Below are 19,821 nucleotides of genomic sequence, written 5' to 3' on the forward strand. Positions count from 1 at the left end.
TCATATGAAAACCAAATGCCAATTACAAAATTTCACCACACCAGTCAGAAACAGAATATTATTGTGTTGCTGTTTACAAGCACTTACACTTGCAGTCGCTGTTCACGCACATTACATTCAAAAAGATATTTTCTAGTTAATGAACACACACTTTTTACTTTATTAGAAACAATGTTTTTACCTTTGTACTGTCCAGCTAGGATCTTTATTGTTTAAACTTTTGCAGTTTCATCAACTTACATAAAGATGAAGTAAGTCTGCTTCAGATGCAAACATTGGTTTGTTCTCCCTACTCAGGGGACACCGCCTTAGCGTAGCACTGTCTGTGTGGGCGAGGAGGTTTGTGTGCTCTGTATCCAGAGGGGTATGCCGGCAGTAGTGCAGCTACCAGCAGGGTCACCCACGCCGCACAGCCCAAAGGGAAGGAGCCAGACAAAGTGTGTCACGCAATGACCTATCAAGCCTGTTTCCTGTCCTATCCTATCCTATTCTATCATATCCTAAGCTATCCTTTTTCCTTGTCACTTTCAATTCCCTACAACATAGGGCAGGGAGGGCTCTATAGGCATGGTGAAGCTAGTCTCCCTAAGGGAGTAAACCCGATACAACTCCAGGTCCTCCAGGTTAGGGGTTGATCATGGGGCTAACAACTCCATATCAGAAAAAATTCATTGTTCACCAACCAATTCACAGAGATTTCCGGACTGCCTCAAACTTATGACAACCATGGCATGTCGAATGGCAACGATTTTGGTATATCAGAACATGGAATATAGGAAGTATCTTTCAGGCAGGAGCCAGTAGAAAGCTCAAGGAGGAATTATTGAGGTACCAAATTGATGTTGAAGCATTGCCGGACATAAGATGGAAACAAACAGTGGTGGTTGATCTCCAGCATTATACCTTCATCAATAGCAGGGAAGAAGAAAATAGATTGGGAATAGGTTTTATGTTAAAGAAGTCCGTCAGTCACGCCATGGTGGAATATGAAACAATAAACCCCAGAATTTGTCGATTGAGGCTGAAGGGAAAATTCTCCAACTGGTCGCTGATTAGTGTGCATCCCCCTGATTAGTGTGCATCCCCAAATGAAGATGCAGCTGAAGAAGAGAAAGAAGAATTTTATGAGAAATTTGAGCAAGTATATGAAAAGCTGCCAAAGTATGATGTCAAAATTATACTGGGGGATTATATGCTAAAGTAGGTAAAGAGAAAGAGAACCAACCGGTGGCAGGTCTTCATAATAAACACCTGGAATCAAAAAACAATGGTTGGAAACTGATTGAATTTGCTTTTAGCAAAGGACTGGTGATTAAAAGCATGTTTTTTCCACACAAATACATTCATAAGGAGACTTGGATATCACCAGATGGGTTGATGAGAAATCAAATAGATCATGTACTGATGGATGGACGCCATGTCTCAGATATTTTGGATGTCATTAGCCGCCGAGGAGCGGATATTGACTCAGACCATATTTTGGTGAGAAACAAAACCTTATAAAGGGTCGACCGCGGTGGCCGAGCGGTTCTAGATGCTTCAGTCCAGAACTGAGCGACTGCTATGGTCCCAGTTTTGACTCCTGCCTCGGGCATGGATGTGTGTGATGTCCTTAGGTTAGTTAGGTTTAAGTAGTTCTAAGTTCTAGGGGACTGATGACCTCAGATGTTAAGTCCTATAGTGCTCAGAGCCATTTGAACCATTTTTTGAACCTTAGAAAGGATTGCAGTTAAAGTCAGAAGGGCTGGGTTTGAGAAAAGTAAGGTCTACAATGTGGAGATGCTCAAAGATCAGAAGAAAAAGGAAGAGTATAGGAACAAAGTGCAAGAGAAGTTGCAAATTTATCGGGATGGAGGAAAAGGATATCAGCATACTATGGGAGGAAACTAAGATAGCTTTAACTACATCAGCTCAAGAGGTACTTGGAGAAAGAGGAAAACAAAACAGAAATGGAGGGTTTGAAGAGGAGATGTCAAAGGCGCTAGATGATAGAAATCAAGCTCGACAAAGAATGTTACAGAGACCTACATGAAATAATGTGGCTACATTTAAAGAGAAGAGAAGGGTAGCTAAGAATCTAGCGTGGATTAAAAAGAGAGTAGAGGAAAGGGAAAGGATGGATGAAATACAGAAGAATTTTGAAAATAAGCAGGGGAGGAAATTCTTTTATGGGGTGGGACAAATAAAGAGAGCATATCAGCCAAGGATGGACATGCTGAAAGATGAGACAGGCAGTTTCATAGTTGGAAAGGAAAAAATAATCAAAACATGGGCACAATATTTTGAAGTGTTACTGTCAAACAGACACGTCATAAGTGGAGAAAGAAATGGAGAGGCTAGAAAAGAAACTGAAGAAGAACAAGAGGTGGATGGAGACGATGATGCAGTGGACACAGAACCACCATCGATAGAAGAGCTAAGAGTAATTGTAAAGCAACTTGGGAATAACAAAGCTCCTGGACACGACCTGGTAATGGCGGAAATGATAAAACACAGAGGTGAAATATTAGTATGGAGGATACATACAATAATTACAATGGCCTGGGAAACAGAGAAAATGCCAGAGGACTGGACATTAGCAACCATCTGCCCTATACATAAAAAGGATCACGCATGCAGTGTAAGAACTACCGAGGAATATCTCTGCTTAGTATAGTCTATAAAATCCTTTCTACAGCTATAACAAGGAGAGTAAGTAGAAGAGCAGAAAATATTCTAGGCTAGTACCAGGCAGGTTTTAGAGCTGGGAGGTCTACAGCTGACCATATCTTTACAGTACGTATGATGCTGGAGAAGACTTATGAATATAATGTAAGATTAGAACATCTATTTATAGACTTTAAACAGGCCAATGACAGAGTTAAATGATCAGCACTGTGGGAAACAATGCAGACATTCAAATTTCCAAGGAAGCTAATAAAATTAACTAAGATGACCCTGGAAAACAGCAAAAGCCAGGTTAAAGTTCAGGGATGTCTGTCGAGATCATTCCCAACAGTAGAACGACTTAGACTGGGAGATCCACTATCCCCAGTACTGTTCAACCTGGTATTAGAGAATGCAGTAAGATCAATAACCACAAACCCAGGAGGCAATATTTACAATAGACTTCTGCAAATCTTAGCCTATGCAGATGATGTAGTAATAAGTGCTAGAAGTAAGGAGACGCTCAAAGAGTTTGAAGCTGCTGCCAAGAACCTTGGTTTAGAAATTAGTGGGACAAAATGTAAGTATATGGTAGTTGAGAGAGATAGAAGAAACACAGATGATCTACAGTTAGAAGGGTACAACTTTGAAAGAGTAGATAGCTTTATTTATCTTGGCTCAGCAATAACATAAGAAGATGAAGTGGAGGCAGATATAACAAATCGAATTAAGGCTGCCAACAGATCATATAGAGCATTGTATACCATGCTCAAAAGTAAGAGTCTAAGTAGGAAACTAAAGCTAACACTATACAAAACAGTGACCAAACCAGTTCTTATGTATGGCAGCGAGGCATGGGTACTGTCGGAGGCTTTGGAGAGGAAACTAAATATGTGAGAAAGGAAAGTGCTGAGGAAGATTTTTGTCCTGTAAAAGAAGGTGAATTGTGGAGAATTAGGACTAATGAAGAAATAAGGGCTCTGTACAAAGAACCTGATTTGGATTCAAACATGTGACCTCTTTATCTGCACTTGGATGTGCTATCTGTTGAGCCACTGAACGCCTGCTGGCTGGCATATCTCTGCTGAGTGACTTCTACAGATAAAATCAGCACTAAGTTTTGCCAAGAATAATTTTATTGTGCTTTGGGTCAAAGCTCATGCCTGATAGTCAACAATCTAATTATAATATATGGGCTCATTTGCAAAAATTCTACAATAAGTGAATTTAATGATGTTGCAGGGAGCAGGGAAAAGAATGTCTGTCATTGCACATACCACCACTCAAAATGTATAAATGGGGGAGCATAAATGCATCAACTTTCACAAGGCTTCTGCTATCACTGTTCACAAAGTTCCTTTCTACTGTTACTTAAAAGTTGTAATTGCTTTTTTCATCACTAAATAGGTAAACTGTTTGAAGAAAAAGTATGTAAAAACCCCTTAACTTCAGCTAATGCTCCTATAACACACATGTAACTTCGTCTTACATCAGCCAATAACAGAGCGTTTTCGATCACGTGATCAGATCTTGGTATTTAATGATTTTTAAGCTTTAATTACATAAAAATAAAACGTTTTGTGGAATATTGACCGTAAATGCTGTTTAAATGTTATAATCAATCAGAAAAACAACAATCTGAACCACATTTTTAATGTAGGAAAATAGTGTGTTCTTTAGCCAAAACTGACTGAGAAAAAAAAAAATTAAAAAAAAAAAAATAAAAGTTGTCTTACTAATTGAATGTCCCTGGTAAGAGTTCTTCAGGAATGAACAAATTTCAAACGTATGAGTGTGTCTCGCACATGATAAAGAGCAACTATGGTAGCATGATAAAATGGCAAAACCTATACTTCACTGAATTATCTTCCTGAGATGAAGTTAAAAACCAAAGTCTCATGCTTTATTTCCATCCCCTTACATCTCTATCACAAAAGCTTTAAGTACAGGGTGATTCAAAAAAAATACCACAACTTTAGGAATTTAAAACTCTGCAACGACAAAAGGCAGAGCTAAGCACTATCTGTCGGCGAATTAAGGGAGCTATAAAGTTTCATTTAGTTGTACATTTGTTCGCTTGAGGCGCTGTTGACTAGGCGTCAGCGTCAGTTGATGCTAAGATGGCGACCACTCAACAGAAAGCTTTTTGTGTTATTGAGTACGGCAGAAGTGAATCGACGACTATATGGGGCACTGAGAATCCGCGGGAAACAACTCAGTATGAACGTGACTCGCCTAAGGTGAACGTTTTCTGTGCCATTTCAGCCAATAAAGTTTTTGGTCCCTTTTTCTTCGAAGGTGCTACTGTAACTGGACTACAGTATCTGGAGATGTTAGAGAATTGGCTGTTCCCTCAGCTCGAACAAGAAGCACAACAATTCATATTTCAGGAGGATGGAGCGCCACCACATTGGCACTTATCTGTCCGTAACTACCTGAACGTCAACTACCCAAGGCGATGGATCGGCCGCCAGGCAGCCCGTGACAGAGCACTTCATCACTGGCCTCCAAGAAGCCCTGATCTTACCCCCTGCGATTTTTTCTTATGGGGGTATGTTAAGGATATGGTGTTTTGGCCACCTCTCCCAGCCACCACTGATGATTTGAAACGAGAAATAACAGCAGCTATCCAAACTGTTACGCCTGATATGCTACAGAGAGTGTGGAACGAGTTGGAGTATCGGGTTGATATTGCTCGTGTGTCTGGAGGGGGCCATATTGAACATCTCTGAACTTGTTTTTGAGTGAAAAAAAAACCTTTTTAAATACTCTTTGTAATGATGTATAACAGAAGGTTATATTATGTTTCTTTCATTAAATACACATTTTTAAAGTTGTGGTATTCTTTTTGAATCACCCTGTATAATTCCATAGCAGTTCCAAATTCTCATTACAGAGATGTCTTTCTGCAGGGTGTATACGCCCCAGGAAATCTGGGAAAAATGTAATTTTTTCATACGGGAAAAAACCAGGACTTTTCATTCTTTCAGTTTTCAGTTAAATTTTTGCAAGTTTCACTGGTAAAAACTGATACTCTAACAAAGAACTTTACTTAACCCCCTACTGCAGAATAATACTACAGCAATAAAACACAAACGAGAGAATAATCCAAAATAAAACTTTAGTTGCAAAGAAACTGTGCCATTCACAAAACCAAAACACAGTGCACACACAAGCAACAACTGCCTACAGTAAAATGTGTCAGAATGGTGGTTTGAGAAGCACTACTTTAAGTGCTAGGTGAATTCTTGAGCAATTTCACACTTGACAAAACATGTATTCAGCCAGGTAACCCACGAAATGTTCAGTGCACAGCAGTGAAATTTATAATAATGCTTGTCAGAAATATTCAGCTGCTGCAATTTAAGCTGTGCTCTTAGGATCCTTGGGAGGAGGAGGGGAGGGGGGTGAAGTAGGGTGGGGGGACAGAAGAATTCTTTGATGACCGGTATCCTATGTGAAAGATTAGCTTTTCTTGTAGCTATACTGTATGTGTTAATTTCAACCATTAACTTTTCCTATTTGTGTATTCGTGATTCTTGACGATGTTGCTATTGGTGGCTATCCTCTGATATCTGTTATTGGCTGGCAATATTGCATGATGTGAGCTATGATTGGCTGATAAAAGCACGTCGCACAGCGCAATCATGATTTCTGTGCTTAGGAAGCTAATGTGTTGTATTTGATAGAATTCGTATTTGTACATTTGTATTACATAAATATGGAGTATACATGTTGCTGTGTATCAAAGATCTTTCTAAAATGCATTTTGCTACTTACCATAATGCAGATATGTTAAGTTGCAGACGGGCACAAATAAAAAACACATACATAAAGCTTTCGGCCAGAGCCTTCATCAGCAAAAAAGAGACACACACCATTCATAAACATAAGCAAGTACCTCTCACGGACACATGAGCACTAACACCAGCATCTTGGTCCAGCCAGAGATGCTGGCGTTGGCAGTCATGTGTTCATGAGGTGTGCTTGCTTGTGTGTATGAATGGTGTGCGTCTTCTTTGCCGATGAAGGCTTTAGCCGAAAGCTCTATGTAAGTGTCTTCTAATTGAGCCTGTCCGGAACTTAATGTGTCTTCTTTATGGAAAGTAGCAATCTGTTGTTTCCTACATTGTTGGCATTCCTAACTCGAGCTTCCATTGTTTGGTAGCCTCATAATACTCACATACTAGTTCTCATATTTCACAACAAATACCTCCATATTATAAAATATTCTGATGATAGTATATTAACTCTAAAATCATTGTCATCCAGTACATGTTCAATATCTTCAAAAATGACAAAAGTTCTTTAACATATTTCAAATATTATTCGAGTTCGCACATAAGTTACTCATATAAAATGTAATTCTCACCTGTTACAGCTTTCAGATATTATGTGTATGGTCTGAAAAAAATCTCCTCACCTGAAACCTCATTCGCAGTTAAATGTACTTGAGATAATAGACATATGTTATTTAGATTTGAAATTTTCATCTACAGTATTCACACCTCATAACAAATGTTTACCAATGCTCGCACCGTATTAATTATATTCAGTTGCTGAACATAGAGCCTTAAAATGACGACAGTAAACTAACAAGTTTAACTTCCTTTCCAGTTACTAATAAAGTACAAATATTTCCCAAGTATTTCCAAAATTTATGTTTAAGGAACCAAACAGCGCAGAAATTCACAGTACAGCTAATGTATATAAAAAAATAATGCTTCTCCTCATAGATAGTCAAAACATATATACTGCTCAGAAGCATTACGGGAACATGACTTTGGGCATCTGCCATGCTCCACTGAGCAATAATTGAGGACCGGGTATGTTACCAAATTAGACATTTATGTTTTACAAATTAAGTACACAACAAAACATCAGCACACCCTCATTCATTCATATAACAAGAACTGGAATTTTTGACATGTGTTGAAAACAAAGTGGAAACAATCATTCATTCTGTATTCGTGGGTGCATTTTGGACTTGTCAAGCTTCAATAACGTGTATGCCCTCTGTGAGCATTTATCACCACCTGACACCTATATGGTTTGCTTGGTGTAAGTCTACGGAAGTCACCCTGCGCTATCAGTCCCATACTTGAATGAGAGCTCTTGAGAGTTGTTGGAGTGTTTGTGGTGGAACGGGAAGTCCACAAACATATCTGACAAGTATGTCCCAATATACTGAATGAGGTTTAGGTCAGTACTCACTGCTGGTCTTTCCATTACTTCAATGACTAGGCTTCGCAAGACTTCCATGGTGATGCCTGCGGCATGGGGCCTGGCATTATCATGCATGAGAAGGAATTCAGGATCATCACCGTGTCAGCGGCCACCACACAGTCCAACAGGATTGCCTGGCAGTAAGGTGACCATGGACAATGACAAGATCCATACAAGAGTAACGCTGATGCCTCTACACACCTTCATAGAACTTTGGCCAAATCCATTGATTTCCTGGATAAATTTTGGCAGGTACTGCTCACCATGGTAGTCTTGCTAGTGATGAACTTGCCAGTTGACATAGGAAAGGCAGAACTAAAGGCAAGCTGCAAGATGATGCCATGTCAAGCCCGGTACTGGAACAGGATGTCTGGGTTGTAAATTTCTTTCTTGTAACCTGTTCATTATGGTCTGATCAGACACAGCTGCTCCAGTGACCCTTCTGAGATCATCTTGCAGTGTTTTGATGATAGCTGTATGATGTCGCAATGCAGAGATGGCCAGAAATCAGTCATCATGTGGGGTTGTAATGTGTCGGTGACCTTATCCAACTTAGCTTGTGTACTGACCTATCTCCCTGTAGTGTGTCTACAACCTATGGATGACAGATGGAGAAACTTTAGCATTCGCTGCAACACTACAGAAAATCCATCTTCCTTTTGCTGCCCTTGCTACTTGCACTGCATTAATGTGTTGCATTGCGTGTGATTGGTTGAATACAATGTCCACAAATGACAACTACCATCTGTGTACCTCACTAGAGACCAGTGAGGCAGAAGGGTCACCTGGTACTGTAATTCATAACATAGCCAAGAGATGGAAAATGATTTTAGTTGTAGCGTACACTGAAAACAAAGATTTCAAGCTATGCAATATGACCACATGTACTACCTGTACCAAAACAGATTTAACACACCAGATGTGGATACATGTGTTCCTCCAGTTCTTTTGAGCAGTTTACCTTTTCAAAATGCAAGACAGTTTCTTCACTTTATAAACTTAAATGTAAATATATCCTCCAGTCGAATCAGTGTAAAATACCTTTAGTGTAACCATGAGCCAGCCATTGTGACCGAGCAGTTCTAGGCACTTCAGTCCAGAACCGTGCTGCTGCTACGGTCGCAGGTTCGAATCCTACCTCGGGCATGGATGTGTGTGCTGTCCTTAGGTTAGTTAGGTTTAAGTAGTTCTAAGTCTAGGGAACTGATGACATCAGATGTTAAGTCCCATATTGCTCAGAGCCATTTGAACCATTTATAACCACGATTCAAAATTTTAACCAGTTGAATTCAAACTTAATTTCAAAAACATGTATATGACTCTTGGACAAATAATGAAAAAATTTCTCATTATTATTGTTGTGTGGCTACACTTTTAATATCCTACTGTATGTACTCCTGATACCTAATGAAGAAGGATAACATGGTAAAAGAAGATAAGTTAGAAGATTTACAGGATAGTTAAAGGATGGGTGTGGTTCTGAAAAACAAAATTTGGCAAGTAAGAGCCACATCAGCTCAGGGCACTGTGTTCACCAGACTCATCATATACAACTGAACATATGTGGCCCTGCATCCATTAAAGCCATGGTGTACAAAAATCATCATTATATTTTAAATGACCTACTTCTACCTCTAACATGAACTTCTTTGAAAGCACTTGCTTTGAAATTGGAAATTTGTGGTAAGGTCTTATGGGATCAAACTGCTGTGGTCATCGGTCCCTAAGCTTACACACTATTTAATCTAACATAAACTAATTTACTCTAAGGACGACACACTCACACCCATGCCCAAGGGAGGACTCGAACCTCCGATGGCAGGGAGCCGCGGACTGTGACGAGACGCCTCAGACCGCACATGTACCCCGTGTGGCCACTTGCTTTGACTTTACATTAGATATACAAATTGAAAAACTATATAAAATTTGCTTGGAACATGCTTTTGATTGTAAATACTTTTTCACATACAGTATGCTGCATGATTACTATTCACTTTTGCATTATGTAAACCTACAATACCTATGGATTGCCTTAGTACCATTACTAGTGGTGTCACTGTCTTAAGCAAATATTAACCGTCATTCCAACTTACATTTGAAATAACATTACTTTTTGCTGTATGAGTTAATTGTACAAGTTACACAGTGTCTTATGTTTTACTTTTACTTTTGGAAATTTTAACTTCATTTCATTGCTTTCACTTCTGTGAAAAACAATGTTTTATACAGCACATACGCTTTAAGAGTATTCATCTGATCTAATTCTATGTTTACAAAAATGTTTTCTACAGGACCTAATAGTGCAACTGTGTGTCTTCTGGCCTAACTGTAAGTTCCTTTCTTATTTCTACAAATTGAACTACTGAGTTTTGAAATCTCTTTTCTCACACATCACTTCATATTGTCAGTTTTACCAAGCAAACTGTTTTTTGATGCCTAATTTTTACTACTGAAACTATCAGTTAGATCTCTATTCATTGAATCAATTTTGCTGTCTATCATCTCATTTTATTTTTTGTTTCTTCAGAACTGTTACCTTGCTTCTTAAACTATTCCTGCATAAATGCTATTATATGTACAAGTAACTTGTCGTAATAATAAAATAAAAATTGTATAGCCGAGTCTTTCTGCTTTTCCATGACGAGTAATTGTCTAACACAACAAAAACATTGACTTACAAGTTTGTACGATGTCGCACACTGTCTGTCAGTACTCCATGGAAGGAAAACAAAAAAAAAAAAAAATTAAAGAACTTATTTTTTTTATACCTTCTGGCAACTATGTTGTCCCACGTAATTAATTTTCATCCACTCTGTTCATCACATTCTTTGTCCACCCGTCTGTTTCACTTTTGGTCCACATTGTTGGCAGTGCCACCCATTTTTCAATTTGAAGTTTTTTAATGTGGTACATTGTTTTTGTGACACATTGGTACCTGAAACTTAGAAATGATTAGCAAGACTATCCTGACAGTTTTTAACACATCACAGCTCAAGCCACCAAATTAAAATGTATCTACCTTTTCTGGCTACCAAGAATAGATACTTAACTTGTTGTTTCTTAATGTTCATCATTTGTGGTGTGCATCTATTTAATGCAATTATCTCCACATGTAAGAAACTCTTAGGCTGTCTGTAATATCAGGATAGACTCGTCTTGGTTAATCGAATCTACTAAATGATGCAGCCAAAATTAAAATGTACATGATAACTTTTTTATTTGCACCAAAAAATGATGTAACATTGAATCTTTAAAATCTGGGACAGTACTTAGCCATGCCTGTGCTGCTTCCACTTTTCCTTATATATCCTACGATAATTGAAAGGTATCAATATTATGAAAAAAATAGTTGCTACTCACCATATGGCAGAGATGCTGTGTCACAGACAGGTACAACAAAAAATTGTCAAAAAATGAGCTTTCTGAGCTTTTGGCCAACAAGGCCTTTATTGGAAATTCACACACACACACACACACACACACACACACACACACTCTGCCTATCTGCGTCTCAGCATCTCTGCTATATGCTGAGTGTTAGAACTTCAAGTTTAACACATATATTTCGGAACGACACAACAACACATATAAGTCACAGAGTAAGTTGTCAAGTAAGACCTGTGTACACGTTAGCATTCGAATGAGCACTGAGTCCCAGTCTAGCGGCCGCTGCTCGGCTGGCCGCTTAGGTGGCGCAGCTGCTGCGTGGCTGGCAGACAGCGCCGCACGTAGAGGATGTGCGTAATTGCGCGGCGGCACTTTGAATGATCGGCGAGTCACAACACTTTTCCCCCCTTTGAAATTGTTGCACTGGTCTTGATGGAGGTGCCCTGGAGATGGCTAACGTCCATAGGCGTTGGTTGACTCGCCGTAAAGTCATGAGGAGGAGGCTTCCCGTACAGACGGAAGTGTCCCCAATGATAACGGGTCGAGATGACAGGAGACGTAGGGGTCGAATCTGCTGGGGCCCCATGCACCAAGCTGCCCGTTGCGGCAAGTCCAGTTGATATGACAGGAGACATGGGTGATGTGTCTGCATCCGTTGGAGGAGGAGGCGAGTAGACTTGCTCTGACAGAGGATGGTCCTCCGGTTCTTGCATGGGCACGTCTCCTGGTGGCATCCGTTCTGGTGCTGGCATCCCGATGACGGTGAAAGGGCTGCGTTGTGAGTATTGAGATATGCCAAGATCCCGAGCGTGAGGTAGAGCCAAAGGTGGTGTGGCGGCATTCGGAACAGGCGTTGCTGGCACCCGAGGCCGAAGCTGGTCCGAATGACGCACTGCAACACCCGTGTCCATCTGGATTTCATACAGGCGTCTGCAACGGTGTCTTAAGATGCGGCCGGGGCTCCATTTTGGCCGCCTGCCATATCCCCGTACCCAGACGAGGTCGTCGTCGGTGAACCGGCCAAGTGAAGGCACCCGCGGCCATGAGGTGGGAGGCCGCAGAAGATGAAGTAGCATGCAGGGCTGTCGCCCATGTAAGAGCTCAGCCGGGCTGTGGTCGCCCATGGGGGTGAAACGGTAAGATGCCAGAAACTGGAGAAGCGCATCATCAGCAGCAGAAGAAGTCAGAAGTTTCCGCATCTGAGCCTTAAATGTGCGGACCAGTCGTTCAGCCTCACCGTTGGATTGTGGATGGAACGGCGGGGCCGTGACATGCGTAACGCCGTGACAAACACAAAAATCCGCAAATTCGGAAGAGGCAAATTGCGGACCATTATCAGTAACAAGAGTAGAGGGGAGGCCTTCCAAAGAAAAAATGCGAGCGAGAGCACTGGTGGTTGCAGCGGTGGTAGGTGACGTGCAACGGACAATGAAAGGAAAGTTAGAGTAGGCATCAATTACGAGGAGCCAATAAGTACCTAAAAAGGGTCCCGCAAAGTCAGCATGAATGCGCTCCCAGGGCTTCTCAGGCGAAGGCCACGGTGACAAAGATGACTTCGGGGCAGCGGCCTGTGACGCACAAGGGCCGCAGGCAGCGACCATGTGTGCTATTTCAGAGTCGATGCCAGGCCAGTACACATGACGGCGCGCCAGAGATTTTGTGCGAGACACACCCCAGTGCCCTTGGTGAAGGAGGCGCAAGACCAAATCACGCAAAGACGCAGGTACCACAACACGCGGCGAAGCATTGTCAGTAGAGAGAAGGATAACACCATCCCTAGCCGTGAGGCAGTAGCGCAAAGTGTAGTAGTTCCGCAACGGATCAGAAGTCTTAGCGGACGGGCGATCTGGCCAACTCTCCTGAATACAGCGTAAAATCCGGGAGAGGGTAGGGTCAGAACCCGTAGCAGCCGCCAGCCTGTCCCCAGTGATGGGGAACCCGTCCACAACCCGCTGCTCGGCAACATCCAGGTGGAAACACAAAAGTTCGTCCCTATCGAATGCCTGATCAGGACCCATGGGAAGGCGAGACAGAGCATCAGCATTCACATGTTGAGCCGTTGGCCGGAAATGAATCTCATAATTGAAACGGAACAAGTAAAGAGCCCAACGCTGGAGGCGGTGTGCAGCCTTGTCGGGAAGTGACGTTGATGGATGAAACAAGGAAACAAGTGGTTTGTGATCTGTAACAAGATGAAATTTTGAGCCATAGAGAAAAACACCGATCTTATGAAGAGCATAAATGATGACCAAAGCTTCTTTCTCAATTTGAGAATACTTTTGTTGGGCATCCGTGAGCGTTTTGGAGGCATAAGCAATGGGTTGTTCCGAACCGTCAGAAAAACGGTGCGCAAGGACTGCACCGACCCTGTAGTGAGAGGTGTCTGTGGCCAGAACAAGATGTTGGCCAGGTCGATAAGTAGCCAGGCACGGGGCCTGTTTCAGCATAGTCTTCAACTTCTGGAAAGCCGCTTCACATGACGCGGACCAGTGAAAAGGCACATTTTTATGTAACAGGCGATGCAACAGCTGAGCCACCAAAGCCGCAGACGGTAAAAACTTGTGATAGTATGCTATTTTCCCCAAGAAGGCCTGCAGTTCCTTAACAGATGTAGGGCGAGGAAGGGCATCGATTGCAGCGACAGTTTGTTGAAGCGGACGAATACCATCCCGAGAGAGTTGAAACCCCAAATACGTGATAGATGCCTGAAAAAATTGTGATTTCTGAAGATTACACTTAAGACCGGCAGTCTGTAAGACATGAAAAAGTGTGCGGAGATTTTGAAGATGTTCTTCAGTGGTGGAGCCAATGACAAGAATGTCGTCCATGTAATTGATACACACAGGGACAGGGAGCAATAATTGTTCCAAGAATTGCTGAAAGAGAGCAGGGGTGCTAGCAACCCCGAATGGCAAGCGTTGGTATTGATAGAGACCGAAAGGCGTGTTAAGGACCAGAAACTGCCGGGAAGCAGCGTCGAGAGGAAGTTGATGATAAGCTTCTGACAGGTCAATTTTAGAAAAATACTGGCCTCCAGCAAGTTTAGTGAACAGTTCTTCAGGACGGGGCATAGGGTAAGTGTCGATGAGGCACTGAGCATTTACAGTGGCTTTGAAATCGCCACAGAGACGAATATCACCATTTGGCTTAGCAACTATGACGACAGGAGAGGACCACTCACTGGAAGTGACAGGAAGCAAGACCCCTGAAGTAGTGAGATGATCCAACTCCCATTTCACCCGATCACGAAGGGCCACAGGAATGGCCCGAGCCCGAAAAAACTTATGCCGAGCAGTGGGTTTGAGCGTGATATGAGCTTCAAAGTCGTTTGCACGGCCTAACCCAGGAGAAAAAAGGGACGAAACTGTCATCGACAAGGAATCCAGATGAGCTTAAGGAATAGCATCAGAGACAATATTGACAGAGTCATCTATGGAGAACCCAAAAACGCGAAAGGCATCGAAACCAAAAAGATTTTCTGCGTTGCTCTGGTCGACCACAAATATGGGAACAGTGCGAACGATGGATTTGTAAGATACCTCAGCATTAAACTGTTCCAAGAGAGAAATCTTCTGTTTATTGTACGTCCGTAATTGCCGAGTGACAGGAGACAGGAGTGGAGAACCCAGCTGAAGATACGTCTGAGAATTAATTATAGTGGCAGCAGAACTGGTATCCACTTGCATGCGAACATCTCGACCAAGGATTTGGACAGTGAGGAATAACTTCCCTGAAAGGGAAGAAGTGCAATTGACAGACAACACAGAATCAGAATCAGCGTCACGTTCATGAACATCATGTATGCGGTCGGATTTGCAAACGGAAGACACATGACCTTTCTTTTTGCAGTTGTGACACACAGCCCAACATTGGGGACAATCCTCGCGTGAATGTTTTGTAAAACACCATGGACATGAAGGAAGTTGCCGGGGGGGTTTGCTGCAATTTCTTAGCGGGTTGTCTACGGCTAGGCCGAGGCTGCGCGTGGGAGCGCACTGCAGCCACGTCGGCCGGCGGGGACGCGCTGCACACGTCGTGAACAGCGCACAGAGGTTGTATTTCCCCAACATCACCCCACGCCTCTATTTGCGCCCCAGCGGCGCGAGAAATTTCAAAAGACTGCATAATGGAGAGAACTTCATCTAGAGTCGGATTCGCCAACTGAAGGGCACGTTGCCGAACTTCTTTGTCGGGCGCCGACCGGATAATAGCATCCCATACCATGGAATCGGCATAGGATTCTTTGTGAACATCAGTAACAAATTGACACTTTCGACTGAGGCCGTGAAGTTCAGCAGCCCAAGCGCGATAGGATTGATTTGGTTGTTTTTGACAACGATAAAAGGCAACACGAGAGGCTACCACATGTGTTTGCTTTTGAAAATAGACAGACAGAAGTGAGCACATTTCAGCAAAGGACAAAGACGCAGGATCCTTCAAAGGAGCCAATTGCGACAACAACCGATACATTTGAGGTGAAATGCCAAGAAGTGCTGTCGAAGACGTTTTTCATAATCAGACCAGTCTTCCGCCGTCTCGTCGTAAGGAGGAAAAGGAGGTATAGCCAACGACGAGAAATGCCCTGCATTTGACACCGCGACGAAATCGCGAATCGCCGCTGTGAGAAGCGTTTGCTGTTCAAGGAGATTTTGCAATAGTTGTTCGACAGTAGCCATGGAACCCTGTTAGTCAACGGTGAAAAGGAAAAATCCACTACCTCGTCGCCAATTGTTAGAACTTCAAGTTTAACACATATATTTCGGAACAACACATATAAGTTACAGAGTAAGTTGTCAAGTAAGACATGTGTACACGTTAGCATTCGAATGAGCACTGAGTCCCAGTCTAGCGGCCGCTGCTCGGCTGGCCGCTTAGGTGGTGCAGCTGCTGCATGGCTGGCAGACAGCGCCGCACATAGAGGACGTGCGTAATTGCGCGGCGGCACTTTGAATGATCGGCGAGTCACAACACTGAGTAGCAACTATCCTTTTCATAATATTGTTACATTCCATCTTTGATTTTCCATTGTTGAATCATTGAAATATAAGTACATTCATTGCTTAAACCCAAATTTTGACATTTACAATTAAAAGTTGAAAGGTTTTCCAAGACAAGTTACAAGTTGGATTTACAATTTGTTACAATTTTTTTTAGTATACTGATCTCTCATTTGGGAGGACAACAGTTCAAAACTGCGCCCAGCCATCCTGATTTAGGTTTTCCATGATTTCTCTTGATCTCTACAGGCAAAAGCCAGGATGGTTCCTTTTGAAAGGGCACAGCCGACTTCCTTCCCCATCCTTCCCTAATCTGATGGGACCGACGACCTTGCTTGCTGTTTGGTCCCCTCTCCCGAATCAATCAACCAACCAACCAATCTTTTCAGAATAAGAAACATGCCAAAAATAGTTGTCACTGTCGAAATACATTAAACATCTTTTCACGATAATGTTTGACCTTTAAATGTTGATATATTTTTTTTTTTTTTTTAAATACTGGTTTGATTTTGATACTAGCATGAAGTCTGGAGCTTTCCATATAGAAATCACTATAACAATCAGATTTTTATGTACAAATTTTGTAAATATAAGTTTTAACATTTGTGACACATTTTCAAATAGAAAATACATTTCATCATAATTTTATGATACTTCATTATTATTTAGATCCAGGTACTCAATTACATTAATTCAGTTAACTAATATCATTGCAATGTATGCTCATTAAGTTATGTAAGTTCTTGTATACATCGGGAATTAATGACAGTTACTATAATATGGTCTGTATCACACTCTTCTTTTTGTGTTTCCCCCTTCTAGTACAATACAAGCTGCAGAAACTTCATGGGAAAGGAAACTTTCGGGTGAGTGGAAGGTATGCTGACATCCAGAAGCATCCTCATGACACTTAGGGAGATGTTCGCCATATGTTTTTTGTGGAGTGTGGTGTCTTATGGTTTTGATATGTGGGCGGTCAGACAGAAAGAACAAAAATATTTAGAAAGTTTTGAAATGTGGTTATGGAGAAGAATGGAGAAATTTAAATGGATTGACAGAATGAGAAATGAGGAAGTTCTGAGCAGGGCACAAGAGAAGAGGAATTTCATAAGGAGGATATGTAAGAGGAAAACATCTTGGACGGAACACATATTATGTAGGCATTGTTTGTTACAGAGAATCACTGAGGGAAAAGTAGAAGGAAAAAGAGGGACATGAGACGGTTTGGAATGCTAAAAAATATTAAGAGAGGAAGAAGTTACAAGCAAATGAAGGAGGATACTCAAGACAGAGAGATATGGAGGATGCTGTGGTGACATCTGTCCGAGGACAGATTTACTGAAAAAAGAAGAAGAAGAAGAAAAGCTTAGCAAGACTTGTGCTGTACAATGGCAGTGAAGTCTGAACAATAATGGGCAAAAGAAGTGAAAAGACTAAACAGCCAGTGAAACGAAATTCTCAAAATTAATATCTAGTTACATCAAATGGCACCAGAAAAAGAATGAAGATGTATCAAAGGAACTTAAAATGGAACCCATCACACATTATACTCAGAACTACCAAAACAAATGGAGAAAACTACAATGAATCAGCTCAAACAGAATGGCAAAATCTATGCTACGAGGTGCATTCAAGTTCTAAGGCCTCCGATTTTTTTTCTCCGGACTGGAAAGAGATAGAAACATGCGCATTGTTTTAAAATGAGGCCGCGTTCATTGTCAATACGTCCCAGAGATGGCAGCACTGTACGGCAGATGGAATTTTACCACCAGCGGCGAGAATGAGAACTGTTTTAAATACTTAAAATGGCGACGTTTTCCTTACTTGAACAGCGCGCAATCATTCGTTTTCTGAATTTGCGTGGTGTGAAACCAATTCAAATTCATCGACAGTTGAAGGAGACATGTGGTGATGGAGTTATGGATGTTTCCCGCGAAAGGCAAAGGTCCCGAGTTTGAGTCTCGGTTGGGCACACAGTTTTAATCTGCCAGGAAGTTTCAGTTATGGATGTGTCGAAAGTGCGTTCGTGGGTGCGACAGTTTAATGAAGGCAGAACATTGTGTGACAACAAACCGAAACAACCTCGGGCTCGCACAAGCCGGTCTGACGGCATGATCGAGAAAGTGGAGAGAATTGTTTTGGGGGATCGCCGAATGACTGTTGAACAGATCGCCTCCAGAGTTGGCATTTCTGTGGGTTCTGTGCACACAATCCTGCATGACGACCTGAAAATGCGAAAAGTGTCATCCAGGTGGGTGCCCCGAATGCTGACGGATGACCACATGGCTGCCCGTGTGGCATGTTGCCAAGCAATGTTGACGCACAACGACAGCATGAATGGGACTTTCTTTTCGTTGGTTGTGACAATGGATGAGATGTGGATGCCATTTTTCAATCCAGAAACAAAGTGCCAGTCAGCTCAATGGAAGCACACAGATTCACCGCCACCAAAAAAATTTCGGGTAACCGCCAGTGCTGAAAAAATGATGGTGTCCATGTTCTGGGACAGCGAGGGCATAATCCTTACCCGTTGCTTTCCAACGGGCATTACGGTAACAGGTGCATCCTACGAAAATGTTTTGAAGAACAAATTCCTTCCTGCACTGCAACAAAAACGTCCGGGAAAGGCTGTGCGTGTGCTGTTTCACCAAGACAACGCACCCACACATCGAGCTAACGTTACGCAACAGTTTCTTCGTGATAACAACTTTGAAGTGATTCCTCATGCTCCCTACTCACCTGACCTGGCTCCTAGTGACTTTTGGCTTTTTCCAACAATGAAAGACACTCTCCGTGGTCGCACATTCACCAGCCGTGCTGCTATTGCCTCAGCGATTTTCCAGTGGTCAAAACAGACTCCTAAAGAAGCCTTCACCGCTGCCATGGAATCATAGCGTCAGCGTTGTGAAAAATGTGTACGTCTGCAGGGCGATTACATCGAGAAGTAATGCCAGTTTCATCGATTTCGTGTGAGTAGTTAATTAGAAAAAAAATCGGAGGCCTCAGAACTTGAATGCACCTTGTATACCACCACCTAAATGCTGTAAGATCCCTAGGTCAGCCAATGAAAATATGCCAGAAGAGCTTCTTTATGAGACAGTAACAGTTCAAGAGGCCTAATACTTAGAAGAAAGGTGATAATGATGACCACCTCAGAATGCCCAATGGTACTGTCTGGCTGCTGTGTCATCGTCAGCCAATGGGCGTCACTGGATGCTGATATGGTGGGGCATGTGGTCAGCACACAGCTCTCCCGGCCATTGTCAGTTTTCCTGACAGGAAATGCTATTTCTCACTCATGTAGCTTCTCAATTGGCCTCACAAGGGCTGAGTGCACTCTGCTAGTCAGCAACATTTGGCAGATCCAGACAGTGATCCACTGAAATGCTAGCCAAGCCTGACAGTGCTTAACTTCAGTGATCTGATGGGAACCGGGAACTGGTGTTAAAACTGTGGCAAGGCCATTGGCCATAAAGATCGTGAGATTAATGACTATAGGACAAAGTGGTTGGGGTTTACAGCACTTCATCTCTACTTAACTATTTTCACTGTCTATACATGCTCA

Source organism: Schistocerca nitens, chromosome 1 (assembly GCF_023898315.1).
Source record: "Schistocerca nitens isolate TAMUIC-IGC-003100 chromosome 1, iqSchNite1.1, whole genome shotgun sequence".
Lineage (NCBI taxonomy): Eukaryota > Metazoa > Arthropoda > Insecta > Orthoptera > Acrididae > Schistocerca > Schistocerca nitens.